Genomic DNA, 18,061 nt, shown 5'->3' with positions numbered 1-18,061 from the left:
TGCCCCCAATTCTTTTCTTATAATACCAGTCTGATCTGCCATTATCGAAAACGGTGTTTAAAGGGAAACGAGGGTCATTAACTTCTTTATTTTTCATTTATCGTGCTGACGTTTAGTATACTGGTGCATTTCTCAGTGGTGATTTCAAATGTGCAATTAGTTTTCATATAGCTTTACTAGATCCTGAGTTATCAATAAATTTGTAATTCTAATTAGGCCCTCATTACGGGTCATTAGCGTAACATTTTTAAAAATATATCAGAAATTCTTATAGAATTGCATTCACTAAGGCATGCTTGTGTGGTGAGGCTATATTTGTTGATTTATATATCATACAATAATTTTAATTACTATTCTGTCTTAATTAGTTGCTAATGACCCATGAGGAGGCCCTAGTTGAAATTTTATAATTGCATATTTGAAATCACCAGTGATAGTACATCTGTATACTAAATTTCAGCATGATAAATGAAAAATAAAAAAAAGTTACTCTTGTCCCATTTTAGAAACCTTACAAGTGCAAACAATGCCCCAAAAATGTGAGATACCTGTGGTTGACATGTAAGTTTAGCCTGCCGTATGTGTAATCATTTAGCTTGTGCAAAACTTTATGCCTTTTGAAACAAAGTATGCATATACCTGAGTGCAAGATAGGTCCCAATTGCCTTTGCTCAGATTAATGGTGAAGCTCACTGCACTGATGCGCTTTTGCATTAAACCTCACAAATTCCAGGAGCATTCGAGGCCATTTGCCTCATCAAGTACATGCTAAAAATGAGGTTAATAAACCCTAAGGACATTTGCGTAAAGCCTGCAGCAGGTAGGCCTTTCAAATGCCTGCAATATCCAAGAAGCTTCTATCATTATTCCAGCTTGGTTGGCTACACAGTCAGACTGTTTGGCACTGCTCTCCAGCCTTTTGCCGGAATGCCATCATTTGTCATCACACAAATGTATTGGTGTGTAGGAAATGATTTTTCCCTAGGCTGTAATTTAGAGGCTGGGTCAATAAATAAGAGGTGGTGTTTAATGAATTTCAGAGCAGCTACTTTATGTTTTGCATCTGAATCTACATTGGGTCATGGTCTAGCTCTTGTTCTAAACTTGAACTTGCTCGAGGTGTGCTTATTGAGGCGAGGTCTAATATGTTTGTAAAAATGTCTTGATTGTTTTCTTTTGATACTACTCTTATCTATGTGGAAGGAAGATATAAGCATGCCAAAAGTTAATGAATGGCCAGAAATCAATCTTGACTTTTAAAAAAAAAAAGGTTGGCAATTTCGACTTTTACACCATTATTTCTTTCAGCTGCTGCGGATTATGGTACTGAAGTAACGGGTGGTCCACATGCTTATGACCGAAACCTGTTCTTAAGCTTCTTGTGAGGGCATATAACTTTCTGCACTGCTGTGCAGCCGGTCGTGAGCAGTCACAAGAGGCTTGAAAACCGGTCTCGTCTCAGTCGGTCGTAGGCAGACGCAAGTGTTTGAATGGGCCTTAAGTTGTGTGGAGTAACTTTTTCCAAGATTTTCATTTTGACACCCTGTAGAGTGCTAAGACTTCATTTTAGCAGTTACCTCGGTGGGGAACCAATTGCAGAGTCTGTGTATACAAAGCAACACTTGCTGCTACCGATTGGGATGTTGCTAGTTGAATTCCTCGCACTGCCCAGCAGGTTTTGCTATAAATTGGCACTGTATCCATTTTGAATGCCCCTTTGGGACTGCACTGATGAAAGTTGTGGAAAATTTGGAACTAACATGCTCACACTCAGTATTTTTGCCTTCCCTCTTTTGCTCTGGCATCTTCACAGTCATGCATCTATATGACACCTGCTTTAAGAACTTTCCTTTGTGTTAGTTGTTTCCAATATTCTCTTGCTCTGTGTCCATTTTCCCAGCAGTTTCTTTCTGTGTGTATCAGAATTTTCAAACCGCAGGTGTCATTGTTTGCTGGAAAATACTTTTTGCTTTTTTTTTGTGTAACTCAGGATAGTGTTTTTTTGCGTCTCTGATGGCTAACATTCTTACATTTTTTAAAAGAATATTTATAGCATGGAACAGATGAGCGGTGAATCTGGATGCCGCGCGCCGTTCGCCACTGGCCGCTAGGCGTGCTACAGACGCACCATAAGGTTTTGTATTAAGGTCCCTATATACTGAAAGGTAGTGCAATTGCTCCTCTCCCCGCCTTTTCCTCGTTTCCATCGAGGGCAATCCTCTTTGTCCTCCTTCTTTGCCACGCCCCCTGCCACTATGTTTGTGCGAGGTCCACAAGGCGCTTTTAGGGGCTTTCCTGCTTGCCGTGCTGTGCTTGTTAGCTATTGCATATGGCAGACTCGAAAAAAAATTTTGGAATATAAAGACAGTTTTGTTTTTTAACGTGAAGAAACTAGCATCCTCTGCACCTTTATGGGAGTTGTAAAGCACGGAACGACATCTCGATCGGCGAATGTAATAATTCGAGCAGAGTAGGAATTGCTCGGGTGCAAAGAAGCTTTCTCCAATTCCTCTGAACGCTGATGATTTAACAAAAAAAAAATGCCTATGTTGTCTTGAGTATTTTTGGACATCGGCATGCACTGCAAAAATATACCGTATTTACTTGCGTAATGAACACATTTTTTCCCGATATATTCACACATATTTGGGGGGTGCGTTCTGTGCACAGGGTAAAATTTTTGCATTTGCACACTTTGCAGAAATGTCATTTTAGATGCCAAAACAACATGGCAGCGTACTGTGGCACGTCTCCACTGACGGAGGCGTGCTCACTACTGATCGTGACCGCATCACAGTAACTATGCTCTCTATATTGTAAACCTTTTCTAGGGCGCTTTCGGCGTGCCTTTTGCCGAAGGAAAGTGCCCTACGAAGCTCGCACAGCACGAAGAGCGACGCGATCATTCTTAGGCTTAACGACTGTCACAATTTCACTGTCCGAAAGCGGACCACAGACAATGGCGTGTTTGTTAACATCGATGCATTCGATGGGCGAAGGGTGTCTGGGGCTGGGCAATTCCTCGACCCCAGCTTCGTTAGGTGTGCGCGCCGCTCGGTTTCACGGTTGATCACTTCCGCAACTACACGCTCACAGCCATTGTGAGAGCGGCTTAGCTTGGCTTGGCTTGACTCGACTCGGCCTAACCGCTTGGCGGCAAAAGAAAATTGGTTTGGTGGCTAGCTGGGTTAAACGCAGTTTGAGACTCGCAGAGCTGAAAATTGGAGGTGCGTTCATTACGCGAGGGAAAAAAAAGTCCAAATATTGATGCCCGTTTTGGGGGTGCGTTCATTATGCGAGTGCATTCATTATGCGAGTAAATATGGTATTATTTACCCGTTTATTTCAGTGAGAGCTGAGAGCAGGCACACGATAAAATGCAGCTCTCCCTGCGTGTATATAGAGTTTTGTAGGCACGGACTGTGTTGCTATAGCAGGCGCTCGTGCCATCGCTTTGAGCATGGATCGGGCACACGTCCGCAAGGCTCGCATTCCTTGGCATACACTCTACTAAATGTTTTTAGTATCTTGAACGAAGTGCATTTGCAGACTTGGCATCAATCGAGCTAGGCAAAAAAAGACACCACAGCGCCTGGAAAACCAGGACTTTTTGGTACTTTTTTAGCATTACCGATTGTCTTGCCGAATCAGCAGCTTGGTTTAATTTGTACGCATTTTATAAACGCCGAATACTATCTGCAGCTGTGCACATGTGCATGGAGGAATATGCAACGTCTGCTATCCACGCGCCTCTTGCATATTCGTGACTCCAGCAAAACGGACGCCACCAAGCGGGAAAACCGGGAACCAGCCGGACCTGCTCGCTTTGCGCCCTTCCACGTTTCTGGTGGCTTTCGCGGACACGTGTTGTCGGCGCGGTGGCGAACAATGTAATTTTGACGAAGGTCCGAAAATTTCTTTAGTTTGCCCGAGTGTTTATTAGTGTGGTGAAGCCTCAGTAGATTGTTTCCTTCCATCACGTGTTTGAAATCCCATTTACTCCACAACACAGTGTCGCGTGCTTTCAATTTTTTGAATGGGGAGAAATTGCGGAAAAATGTTTCGATTTCTTGTCTGTCTCGAATCACATTCAAAGTGACGACTACTTGGTAACTGATAAGCGGTTTCTTTATAAGGATGTAGAACAGTGGACTGAGGACGACAGACGAGGTGTTTCACTGGGGGAACACCAATGATGCAGTCAAGTGAATGGGAAGGATCGATAGCTGCTTTTCTTGAGTTTGGTTGTGTTCAATTAGCTTCAAGTTTGAGCCACCCACGCCGGTCGGTGTGTTGGCTATTCATCTTGGCTGCATTTCGCCGAAAAAGCCTCTGAACCACACTGAAGGAGTTGGGCTGATTCGCAATTACTTGATTCAGGAAAACCTGCTCACTGCCTACAATTTATGAGGGAAATTATCTGCTTTCAAAAGGTGGGGGACGCGTCTCGCAAAGTTAGAAGCTGTCACGGCATTATGATCTATCGCGCCTCCAATATTTATATTATACCCCCGTCGAGGTCAGCAAGAATATACGTCTACATTGCTCAGGTAGACCGGCCACAAAAAATACTAATTTTCTCCGTTCAGAATTCAAAGTCAAGTTCAAGGGTAGAGAGGTTCTGCGCGAATCTCCGACGAAGACTCTCTTCAGTTTGTCCGCATTCGTCTCTGTGCTACCGGCTAGAACCATTTGGCTGAGTTGAAGTAGTGTTTCTCTGTCTGTCAAATATACTTTTATTCAGCAGTTCACTTAATAGCTAGTCAAATAAGTTCATATTTCAACCCGAAGAATATACTGATATCGCTTTAGTGGGACATAGTATACACTATACAGTTAAATCTCGATGTAACGAAGTCGGTAAAATTCGCAATTTACTTCGTTACATTGAAATTTCGCTAAATCAAAATTTGACTTTAGCATGCAAAAAAAAATAAAAATTCCGAAACATTTTACGGGTATGAAAACTCACCGAAAATGGCATTTATTTAGGGGCAAAGTAGTCCGCGAGTTTTGCTTGCGCCTTGTTCGACAGTAGCAGCGGCGTCATACGGCGTTCGAGCGCCCAGAGCGCTTGCACGGCATCTTGCTGCTCATGCGACGCCGTGTACCTCCTCAGTACGTCCATTGCGTCGATCAGTTCCCGAGTGCTCGTGATCTCGGCGGTTTCTTCAGGATGGCGTCCAAAACGTTTGCTTTCTCATCCAAAGAAAGAACTTTACGTTCCCCTATGGCAGCAAGCACGAGAGTGAACCGGCCGGTTGAAAAATAAAGCTGTTTAGGCGGTGCCAATGTTTCCAACCTACACAGCACTCTTGCCCGCACAGTTTACTTGCCCCCTTGCGCCCACAGTGTGCTTGCGCCTAGGGATGCCGCGAACTTTTTTCGAATCGAAGTTTCGATGATCGAATCAAGCGGTTCGAAAGGTTCGAAAGATTTCGATTTTTCGAATTGTCTATATCGTAAAATTCGACGGAGGTCAAATTTTCGAACATATTAAGCTAAGAAGTTCGACGCTTTTCGAACCGTCGAACTTGTTACGCTAAAAAATTCGATCTTTTTCGAACTTTCGAACTTATTGCGCTGCAAGGTTCGATGCTTGACGAACTTTCGACCTTGACTGACCAAAAAATTCGATGAATTTCGAACTTTCGAACTTATTTATCAAGAGAATTCGAAAAGTTTCGAACTTTCGATTTCTGAAAAGTCAGAAGTTCGACGAACTTCGAACTTTTAGGGTAAAAGTTCGACGTTCGTCGAACTTCGAAAGACCGGCGGACGGTTTCATTCGATTTCAAGTAGTGGGGTACATTCGTAATTTTTTTTCTCGAACTTTTACACGCGGTGCTGCGTCCCTTACGAAAGACAATGTCGTTTATTTCAATGTTCTGGCATGCTTAGGTTTAAAGAAATAAATCCCCGAAGGGGCAAGGAAGGACGACGGGTTTTTGACAAATATCGTTTGTGCCAGATTTGAAGCACGCTGCAGCCGGAGCTATTTATGGTAGATATTATACTTTTTTTAAGAATGATCTATGTATAGCCTAGGTAAGTGCCGTCTTAAGATGTGATTGTTGTTATTCAACGTAGGTTTCGAAGAAATGTCCAAACATGTATCTGCATGCAATTATGTCCTAAACTTGATATTTATTTTCGTCTAAGTTGTTTGAGGTATCGCATTTAAATTAACACCACAGACAGTACATATCGTTGCCATCTGCACAATGCAAAATAATATATTTATTGTTTTTTCACGTTAAGGAATAAATTAACTCATGGGAGAAGATTTCTAATAGTGTTCAAGTTCAGCACGTCATTAAAAGAAAACCTATTTTTTTTTTTTCGGTTCACAATTTTGGGACGTGTTTCTTTTAGCCTGTACACATTTTGGTAAAAGAAACTTGTTTCGAAGTTCTGAACCTCTGAATACGCAAGAATACAACACTTCCGGCAAATTCTCTATAGTATTTTTTTTCTCCAGCTTTTTGTCCCCGCATTTATTTATTTATTTATTTATTGTTTTTTTTTGTTTTGTTTTTTACTATTGGCACAGGCATTTAGGTCGAAAAGACATAGCTTTGAACTTCCGAACCACTAAGCATGTGACGAGTAGTGCCTTCTGACAACGAGTTTCTAACAATGACCATCTACGCAATCTTTTATGCCGTGAAGAGCGACAGTAGCTATACATATGCATAAATAATTTCAGATTAAAATAAGCTCGACCACGCCCTCTTTCCCCGTGTTGTTTTCTTTAACAGTCCGAAATATCTGGAAGGAAAGAAAAGAACTGAAGCCCCCCCCCCCCCCCCCCCCCCCCCCCCCGCTACCCTGTTACCCCCCGTTTTTCCTCTTCCGACGCCACTTGTATGGTAGAACGCTCCTCGACCTCGAGTTGTGTCGGCTTTTTGCGAGGCGATTCCTCTGTCTCAGAAAATAAACCTCCAGGACAATTACAAACTTAACTTACTATATGCCAGCGTCACTCGGGCGCCGTTCGATCGGATTACTACCAGCGTGCAAGGGGTGGCGAGAATAAACCTCCTGCTCGTCCCTGGCCGTTTCGAACTGGATGAGTCTCGTAAAACAGTGTGTTCGTGTGATCACTACTGCGTGATGCAGGTTAAAGACCCCCCACCCCGGGCTGGCGGTCACAATTACTGATCCATGGTCACACGTCACTCTGCACTGGCAAATATTTCAGCACATCCGGGACACTCGTCGTCTCATTTAATTGCCTGAACAACTTCGAAGAATCTAGATATCACACCCTAACTTTTCTAAACTTGATTTTGTGAAAACCAGTGAGTCGTGAAAACGTTATTTGAAACAAACTGTGGAGGAACTTGAAAACCGGACTTCGAACTTTGAAAACTTGGACAAAAAAAGAATTCGAAATCTTCGAAGGTTTTTTTTTCGAATTTAGCGTTAAAAGAGAATCGGAACCTTCGAACTTTTCGAACTTTATGCAGAAAGAAATTCGAAATGTTCGAACTTCATGTATATAAAAATTCGAAGCGTTCGAAATTTTCGAATTTTATTTCCAAAGAATTTCCAAATCTTCGAATTTATCGAACCTGAAGAAAAAATATATTCGATTTCGAAATTTTAAAAACCGTGAAAGCTTCGAACTTTTCGAATTCGAAACTCCACTGTGATTGAAAGTTGCAAATTTTTCGAATTCGAACCTCGGTCGGTACGAAAATATCAAAATTTTTCGTTCTCGAACCTCAGTTCGCTTCGCAAATATCGAAACCTTTCGAAATCGAACTTGGGGTGGTTCGCGACATCCCTAGTATAGACTACTTACAACGTAACCGCTTATAGTGCAGGTCCGGGTATAACGCGGCTTTTTTAAACCACCGGTTCGCCTCCCATAGAACTCCATGTAATTAAATACCGCTTAAAATGCAGGCGCGCGAAGGGAAATACCGGTTATAGTGCGGTTTCTGAAACAGCCCGCCGACCGGCGCAGCGAGCACGCTTCCCTGCGCGACACTAGATAACGGCACTAGCCGCAAGCGGCACTCGCGGGGCAAGGAGGTTGCTCGGAGAAGCGGGGAGAAGCGAAGAGAGAAGCTTCAGTCGCCTTAGCGACAGAAGGACGCACGCACGTGTCGTTCACGTGCGTGCGTCCCTCCGCTGCGTTGGAAACAACTGCAACGACAGACCAATCGCAGGTCGAGCAGATCGAGCAGAGGTGTTCGCGCGCGTTGCATGCCGGTCGCGGGGCAGCTTCTTCTATCCGCAAACATGGCGTCGGTTGTGATCGTCGACGTAGACGGCGTGGTGGAAGCTCATCGTTCCGCGTAAAAGCGCTATCCTTGACTGTGAATTTTCATTGTGTGTCGCTATGATAACCCAACACGTACCAGAAGGGAAGATCCACATACTCGTGCGGCGATGTCGTGGCGGCACTCTCAAGACGGCAGAAACGCCCGTGTCGTTGTGTTTGTTTACTTCGACGACAATGGTGCCTTCTAAGCGTTTGTGTTTTCGAACATCGCCCGGATTTCTTATTTGGAGCATTTCATGCCTGTGCTCAAGTTGAAGGTATTACTGGCGCGTACCGTATAAAGGATGCGAATTTTCACGCATTTTCATCACCGGAGAAAAGTGATTAGGGTTAGCAATCCTGAACGCTCGCAACGTCCGTCCGCAACCCGCGACGCCGTTAAAAGGCTGCGCCAGGCAAAAGTCGCTCATTTCTTTCAAAATGTGTGATACACTTGAGAGAGAAGTGTACTAGTCTGGTGAAATAAAGTTTCCTCCAACTAAGCTTTATTTTTCATCTAACATAAAATAAATTATTTTACAAAGGTAAGTTGTCTCATGGCAAGCATTTTGGCCTAAAGAATCTGTGTTTTGGTTATAGCGCGGTACCGCTTATAGTGCGGATTTTCGCGACTCCCGCGACATACGTTATATGCGGTCTACACTGTAGACGCATTATTTATGTGCAAGGCCCTCGCGTCTGCTTTCCCACAGGGTACACACACAGCCAATCGTCGCGTTGCACATAAATAACGTACGAATAACTAGGCTGAGAACTCGATTCTCCATAAAAAATGCAATCTTCTCAGGTGGTTTCCTTACATGGAGACGTCATCCCTGTCTCGTAAATCGCTGGAGTCATGCTGTCGATCGCGGTGATTAACAATGCGCAGAAAAGCGGACCTTCAGGTTTTCTACATAAACAGTGGGCTATTATTCGAGTTAATATGGTACTCTGAGCACTGCCCCATCAGCCGTCGAATTTTACGACCGATTAGCCGCACGTGAGTATTTCAGCCCCCCTGCGGTGCACCATTGACAGTGCAGAGATGTCTCGATTCAAATCCTAGCCTGAAACGTTGCCCATGCCGTTCTTTGGGCAAAACATAAATTTCCCGAAATAATGCCGTAAGGTTGCTCCCCGCTGTTGAGACCCCAAACTGCAAGGTTGAAGGACATCTGACAAAAATTGAAAGAGGTAACAGAAAAGTTTTTGTTTCATACGCAACCACAAGCCTGTTTGCACAGCCTAGGTTATGTACAATGTGCAACACTGCTAGCGCTAACACAACGTCGGTGCTTTCCTTCAATTTACTCTGACAGACTGTGGGTAAGCACCAAACTGTAGCGCTTAGGTGGCTTCCCTGAATGTGTACTTTCACCACACGAGTAGTTCTTGTGGCAGCCGTTCAGTTCTTAGACAAAAATGGTGAAAACTGGAAGATGCTCGTTTGCACTAACAGTGTCGTGTTGTGTGGTTCCCATCTGCGTGCTGCTGCAGTTCTTGGATCCGATTGCTGTTCTCTTACCATTGATTTTGGTTCAGATAATGATGCTTTTACGTGTATAAAAATGACAGCGAATGAAGGAAAATTTCTTGGGACGCCGGGACATTCCGACTTTTTTTTGCTCATACTTGTTCTTGGTTCGGGCGATGCGCTATTTGTGCCGTACGTCAATACAACCCTTCATAACATACAAATTTCCACTTTTCTTCTCTTTTATGCCCCGACTCGTATCCATGGAGCCCTACCGTTTTGGGTGGGCGTTCCGAAAGAATGCCCACCCAAAATGGAGAGATAAATGGTGAAAAACGTGGGGTGGGCTATCTTTGGGGATGCCACAGCAAAACTTTATCAAAAAACCGCCTACAAAATATGTGACACAGGAACTGATACCACAGATCGTGGACACCGCAAATCCGCGTTTCACAATGCGGTAAACACGCGGGAATTCGCTACGAATACCTGTGTCACGGGAAAGGATACCACAGCAGATTCGCGTTTAACAGTGCGAAGGACCCGCGGAAATCTGCCAAGAACTCGCATCTCACGGGAATGAATAGCGCAGATCGCGGATGCAGCAGATGCAAGTTTTATGGTGCAATAAACACGCGGGGCCCCGCTACAAACACGCCTGTAAGGGAACCGATTTCGCACGGGTAGATCGCGGACAAAAAGACGGGAATCCACTACAAACTCGTATGTTGCGGGAAGAAATACCGCACATTGCAAACGCAGCAGAATCGTATTTCACGATGCAATATACACGCGGGACCAATTCGCGTAGAAAGAATCGCACACGCAGATTACGGACAAAAATGCGGGAATCCACCAAAAAGTTTATGTCACGGGTACGGATACCACAGATTGTGGATGCAGCAGATTCGCGTCTCACAGTGCAACATACACGTGGGAACAACGCGCGTGTTACGGGAGCCGATATCGCATGCGCAGATTGCGGACAAAAACGCGGGAATCCACTAAATATTTTATGTCACGGGAACAGATATTGCGGATTGTGGATGCAGCAGATTCGCATCTCACAGTGCAACATACACGTGGGAACAACTCGCGTGTTATGGGAGCGGATATCGCGTGCGCAGATCGCGGAGAAGAACGCGGGAATTCACTTTTACTCGCTTGTCAGACGTGCCGGTACAGCAAATTGCGTGGTTGATGCGATTCCCGTCGGGCATTGCATGACGTCCGATAGAATCCGGGGGGTGGGCGATGTTTCGGAATTTTTATGTTATGTACAGATATTTAGCCAGAAAAAAGTTGTCTCGGAACTTTACGGTATGTCTTTTTTTGTCTTTTAAATGTGCAGCCGGCTAGCGTCGGCCGAAGCCTCGGCTTGACTCGGAGCCGGACTCGGAGCCGCAGCCGCCGCCTTGGCTGGGGTGCAGCTAGTGCGTCTGCTTCGAACCACTTCGCGAGACAGGTAAGCCTCGTTCGAAATCTAACTGATGATGGGCGTGATAACACATTACTTGTTCGGGCTTGGAATGTGTGGCTTTAGTTAAATGGCTGTATAGGGAACTTCACAAGACAGGCAGAAATTTTCATTGCAAGAGTCGCTCGTTTGTAAAGTGGAGTGGAAAGCATACGAAATAAATTGGTAGTCGTTGCGTAGTGGTGCAAATGCGTGGCATAGGGGCTCTTTCCACGCAATTAATTGGTTTTGCTTAGATCTTGGCATTGGAAGGGGGGGGGGGGGGAAGTTGCAGCGTACGTAATCAAAAACCTGCGTATCATACTGCAGACCTTTAGACTGGCAGAAGTGCTCGGATATAGTCGGGTACTTTGTCCTCACCTCCGACCAAGAAACATCTTGACTGGTCTTACGCCGAACCACTGAAAAACAGGCGTGCCGCAATGTTCGATCCTGTTCTTAATAGGAAATTCTTCCGCGTAACAGTCTACCGTAAAATAGGGGGGTGGATCACACCACTTTCGCTGAAAACTGGGTTAATCTAGACATGGGGGCTTGTCCAGTCCATTCGGGCGCTTAATGTATAATGTTCAAAATTTCCAAGTTTGGAAAATGTTAATAGTGGGCGCCTGAACAAAGTGGGCACTTCCACAGTAGTTTACGATAATCTTGGGTTGTTTAGAACGCTTAGAGAACGTAGACTGAGCTAGGATCATAAATAAACAATCTCCAAAACCGCTTTAGTGCCCCTTTAAGGCTATTCGATTTCTCTAATGCTTTTCTAACGTGAAACATTCTTTGGCTAGCTGCTCCAGGTTTTGTGAAGCTGCATTTCATGAAGCCGTGGGCTGTGGGGACCTAAGTTTCCATGCTAGATTTAGTGGGAAAATGGATGTTATGTGACCTCATTGTCAATTCAGTTTCCCTGCTGAATTTAGTGGAGAAAATTATGTCACTTGACTTCATGTTATGTGGCCTATACACAAATTCAGTTTCCTCGCTAAACTTAGCGGGAAAATTGATGTCATGTGGGGGAGGGAGCGAAAACACCTGAAGGAACAGCTTGAGAAGTAATGCCTGGAGGTTGCTGGCACTAAACCAAAAACGTTACTCGTAGCAACACAATTGGAAAGCAATTTGCGGCATTATTTTTTTTTGCTAGTGCGAACAATAGCCGAGTTTCCCGACCAGGAATCTCTAACACAATGTCGATGCAGACAGGAGTGAATGTGCGTGTGTGCGGTTTGCAGGTAGCGAGAGGACCCAACCACTGCCAGTGCTGTCGTCTTCGCCAGTCCTGCCCTCCTTCCCACCCCCCTCTTACCGCGAGGCCAAGTCTGAAGGGTCCTGGCCAGACCCCCCTATCCCCCGAGCACCGGCACAACGACCGTTCCTGGGATGTGCTGCTGTCACATAAAGTCGAGTTTCTAGCGTTTTTTATCTAGCGCATTCAACCGTCTCTTTATTCGACACGACGACTGCCGCAATCGCCGCAGATTGATTCGGTGCTGGAGCTTCCAAGCCATCATAGTCGTCATGCGGTGACAGAGGCGTCGGTCTGTCGTGAGAGTGGATTCGATGGTACTTGGCTTTGTGCTGAACCGAGGTTGTTTGCACTAACGGGTGTCCTGGCGTTGTATGCCCACTCCAAGAGACGGGAAGGCGTCAACAAAGTGAGCGAGATGTCTCTGTCTTCTACAGTCCACACTCGGGTGAGACGGAGTTAGCTCGCCTGTATGCCATTCAGCATGCCAATGGTAGTGGCTCTAAGGGTACTCTAAAACTCTTTAAAGGCTGGTCTGCATTAGCGTTTGGGTGTGACCGGACCCGCTTATGGCCGCCTACGGCGACGGAACAACACTGGCGCCATTCATCGGGCAACCCTGCAACACTTCCAATCCGCATACGTTTCGGAAATTTTTACGCATTATTTTTTCGCCATGGGTTTGAAATACTTTCGACAATGTTACGAGTAGGATTCTGTGTTGTCTCATGCTGTTTCTCGTGGAATTCGGAGCGGGATTTTCCGAGTTCATTTTTCTCCGAAAATTCTGGGTCTGCCAGAGTTAATTCTGGGCAGATTCCAGATTCTCTCAAATTCAGAGTTTATTTCTACTGTTGACCCAATTTTTCAAGATTTAAAAACAAAATAAACAAAGCCCGGACACATACATACGCTAAATTTGCAACAATTCTCCTGTGGCAGATGATAATACTGCAGCTGCATTTGACGTTGGTGCCCATTGCCATTGGAAATACTATCCCACAACAAATATCGTGAAAACGTGCTGCCTCACTGACAGTTCATACTTTGAAATAACTAATTTCCTGGAAGTTTGTCAATGGAAAGCATGAAAGCTTGAGCTATCTTCCCGCTCCATTTATATCTAAGGGTTCGTAGCTTTCGCTGTCATAAAAACACTACCTTTCTTCCTTTAAGAAGTGAAAATAGTATGGTTCAAACTGAAAACTTAAACAATGGCTTTGGCAGTGACCAAGTGGTACCATGGACCATTGTCCAGGACAAACATTGACAAGCTGAAACATAAATCCTCTTTTGTCAGTGTCCAAGATTTCAAAAGAAAATTAAAGTGATCACTCTTCAGGACCACTGATCTTGTGCTCTTATAAAATCTATTTGAAGAACAGTCTTTTTTTAAAATTAAAATTTGATCTATTTTGCCGTTGTGACCTTAAAATTCGAGGTTTCTCGGATAAATCCGAATTGACTGAAATTTTACTGGCAAACGTTCGGATCCTATTTGAGTTCATCCAAAAACACGAAACCTTAGTTATAAGTAGACTTCTGTTTTTCCGGATAAATCCACTAAAATTTGAAAAACACTTGCTGCTAAAACTTCCTTACATTGGAATTATAAAAAAAAAAACTCAGGATTTCGAGGTCACGATGGGCAAAAGAAACAAAAAAGACAGTTCTCTACAAACATGTTCGGTCAGAGCAGAGGTTCAGCAGTCATCAGGAGAAGCCTCATGAGATTCCTTCAAAATATCGTAGTAATGACCAAAGAAGGTTCACCGTTTATGCCGTCTGTTCATTCACGACAACAGGGCATTGTAATTCTGGGCAACGACACAAATCACTGTTTTGGTTTCCTGATTGATCTAGGAGGAAGGTAGAGTTCCGATTTGATAACCGTGAAAGCTATGAACGCTTAAATCAGGGAGAAGTGGTACAATAGGATGAAAAGAAAACAAGCTTTCAAACGCCTACACCAAGGAGTTCAGTGGTTTTAATGTCTGTTTTCAAGTTTTGTCGTCGGACAGTTAGTATTACTAATGACAAGGGCACCAATGTCATGTACACGTGCATTGGTGGTTAATATGTGTTTCTATTTTCGATCTCGGAAAATTTGGAAACGTAGCAAAAATAAACTTCCCGCTTTGGAGAACTTAGAATCTAACAAAAATTAGCTCCGATATACTCGGAATATTCGGCAAAAAATAAACTCCGAAAAACGCTCTTAGAATTTCACGAAAAATGAGTTCCGAAAACACGGAATTATAATTTACCTTTTCTCATAGATAGCGTGTAAGCTCACGATAATTCAAACTCGGATATTTCATACTTTTAGATATTCTAAATAAATTTTCAAAAATTTGGTTGTCCCACTACGTTTCTGATGCGAATGACGTTTTCGTGCAATTTCTGCTTTTCGTTCTCGTAGTTTTGTTGAGCATATTTCTTATCGAGCAGTGGTGGACTGCGGAGAAGCGGCAGCCGCAAAGCTAGTCTTTGTGAGTGTTGCTTCTCCGCAGTGGACCGGCGCTCGGCAACAAGCACGCCCAACTGGGCTAATAGTCCATAATAGACAACTTTTTTGCTGGTGAACAAACTCAATTTTGTTTTGAGGTGCCATGTGCCGTGCCGTCTAAACAGCTCACGATAGACACCATTCCTGAGGGACAAATAAACTTATACATTTCACCAATGTTTCATAAGTGTCATACCTGCTTATGGTTAGTAGTAGGCCTGTGTAGAAAAAATAACGAAGTATCTGCTTTGTATGTGTAGCCATCGATATAACAAATCGACATTTTACCTCTCCTCATGCTTAGATGAATTCGTTATAATCCAAACAAAATTTTTGGCTTCCTGGAGTTTCAATTAATGAGAGTACTGTAGGTTTGTGCTTACTGTGAAACATTGAACGATTTAAAATATACCTTTATCAATGAAAAAAAAACTGTTGCAATATGGCACGGCATGACAAGAAAAGAAATATTGAAATGTTTTACTGAGGGCCGTTTTTGCCAGATAGAAGACTATGGATCTCAGCCACTCGAGTCCTTTGGAATCGCCTGTAGGAGTTCTCTCGTGCTTGTCCGTCTTTCGCCTTGTCTAGTGGGTCCGCGGTTGCAAGTATTTCCTACCTCTTTTTTCTGAAACATTTACAGTCCCATAGGAGACGATGTACGTCGTAAATTCTAGATCTTGTCTAATGTCTCTCGCGTCTCCCATTTCTAGACGGAGTTGCAGGGTTATGCTCTGCCCGTCCTTGCCCTTCTCGGGTGAACTTTTGACACCTCCAGAGTCCAGGGGAAACCGAGCGATTGTTCATCAAGATGTCTGTTTCATAGTTGCTTCTTTAGTTGCCTTTTGGCCTTCTTAATGATGGCTGCTGGGTTGTATTCATTACAGTTGCCGACCGATTTTTCGGACTTGGAGGGGACCCCGAAATTGTCCAAATAATCAGGCGGTCCAAAAAATCAATTTCAGCCAAAATATAAAATTTCTCTGTATGTTGGCCACTTTCCACTTGATGTCAATTTTAAGTTCTCGTGCAACTTCCGCTTTATGTTTTTCACTTTGATCACGGTGCTGCACTTTGTTGGCGCCTTCGTTGGCATTAACAGCGAAGTTGAAGTTGGCGCTATTTGGAGACAACGTTTAGTCCACCAAGCTCGCTTCAATACTAAGCCTATCAGCAAAAAACCTTCATGCTCAAAGACCACAAGAATGCCAGACGGCCTCTCTTCTCACGGTTGCACTCGAAAAACACGAACCACCAGAGGAACTGGAAGAATGGGCAGATGGCAGCCATGTTGGCTATAGCCAGGGTTGGGCAGTATCGCGATACAAATGTATCGCGATAGTATTTCAGAAATACATTTCGTATCTGTATTTCTGTATCGCGATACATTTTTTGCACCAGTATCTGTATTCCTGTATCGAAATACATTTGGAATGTTTCTTTGTATCGCGATACAATCAGGATGAAATGTATTTCGTTACATTTTTTGAGAAATACTCCCTCCCCCCCCCCCCCCCCCGAAAAAAAAAAAAAAGAAACAAGTCCGTACGCATTTTTTTTCCTTACTTCTGAGGGCACCAGAGTCAAAAAGATGCTGGGGTGTTGTTACTATGCTGACCAAGGTTCTTTTTGATTCTGCAAACTATTTTTCTATGCGTCCTCTTCTCTCTTCTGAGAAGTGTTGCGTAGTCGGGGACTCGAACCAGGTGGCGTGCCAGGAATGGAGTCAGAGTATCTTCTGCCGCAGGTCCTTAGGTAGGGATTCCTTGAGTCATTATTTGCTGGCATCCAATACCCGCTGCTAATCGTCTCTCTCGCGTTAGCGTTCAGAGTACACCCAGCCAGCAAAGCTGAGTCACATTCCGTTGCAGCACCAGCCTGGCGGTGGTTGACTTGAAATAGTAGGAAGACTCACGCTGTGAAGTTCAACACATATTCGAATGCATCTGCGGCTGCGCCCGTAACACTGCATGGCTCAAGGGTACGTCATCAGCCGACGTGAACGTGACCCGCTGCTCTGGTGATCCGAAACCCAGAAGGAGGCCAGAAGTGGCCTCGCTGTGCCACCCCAGACTACGTACTCCCGCGACTCGTCTCGAGACCACTGTTTCTCGTACAGCTCGCACCTGTGCCGGCAATATCAGCTCACAATCCACGAGGTCTCTGTTTGGATAATGCTAGGCAAAACTTGAGGACTGCAATCCGTGCGTCGGTGGCGGAGGGTCGGTAGTAAGGAACTTCAGAACAGGGATGCTACCGTATCGTTTTTTCAACCGTACCAGAAGATAAGACATGTATTCCAAGATGCTTCAGGCGGTCCACTATTCTCAAAAATTCCAAATGACACTGCATGCACGATCTTCAACGAGGTAACCTACAACGAAAGTACGTATTGTCCTTGCATACTGCAGCGTGGTAAGGTTTCATGTTCAAGGCCACACCTACAGATAAAGAATACTAGTTTATTCCACCGTGACATCATGTGATCAATGTTGACAGGATTCCCTCGTCAGACAGACAGGATGTCATGGAAGGGACCGCGGTCAGCCCTTGATGGAACGTTTTTTTGGGCCCATTGAAGACTCCTTGTCGTCCGGAACCACTACCTTCAAGGCAAAGTGCCAAGCCTACAGGAAAGTAATGTCGGGATCGAAAACATCCACTTCAAACTTCAAAATTCATCTCAGTTGGCGTCTCAAAAAAATTTGGAAAATGTATTGCAGTATCAGTATTTCTGTATTTGTATTTCTGCCCTCCCTAAAATGTATTCCTATATTTGTATTTCCAAATACTTTTTGCCTCTTTTTAAAATGTATTTCCGATACGTATTGCGATACATTTTTACAGATGTATCTTAGTATCAGTATTTTTGCTACTATTTTAATGTATCCCAGTATTTGTATTTCCAAATACATTTTGGAGTATTTCTGCCCAACCCTGGCTATAGCGTAGAAGGGTGTGTACTTGGGCTAGTTGGTTATTCATGAATAGGAGGTAAAAGCGCTAAAAAACGACGGACAAGTTGAAGAATGACGAACACCACAGAGCGCTCTGTGGTGTTCGTCATTCTTCAACTTGTC

General features: G+C 44.1%; 1 long non-coding RNA gene across 1 annotated transcript; it reads left to right on the top strand.

The window, feature by feature from the left end:
* The first annotated feature begins 11,118 nt into the window (after nt 1–11,118).
* On the top strand, nt 11,119–12,657 carry LOC121838413. Its single transcript, XR_006078492.1, has 2 exons — nt 11,119–11,217; nt 12,459–12,657. It is a non-coding gene; the product is annotated as an uncharacterized LOC121838413 (long non-coding RNA).
* Nucleotides 12,658–18,061: the final 5,404 nt, after the last annotated feature.

This window comes from Ixodes scapularis, unplaced genomic scaffold, assembly GCF_016920785.2.
Source record: "Ixodes scapularis isolate PalLabHiFi unplaced genomic scaffold, ASM1692078v2 PGA_scaffold6__148_contigs__length_123643588, whole genome shotgun sequence".
NCBI classification, from domain to species: Eukaryota; Metazoa; Arthropoda; class Arachnida; order Ixodida; family Ixodidae; genus Ixodes; species Ixodes scapularis.
Note: the sequence above shows the minus strand (reverse complement) of the source record. Positions and strands in the feature narration are given on the sequence as shown.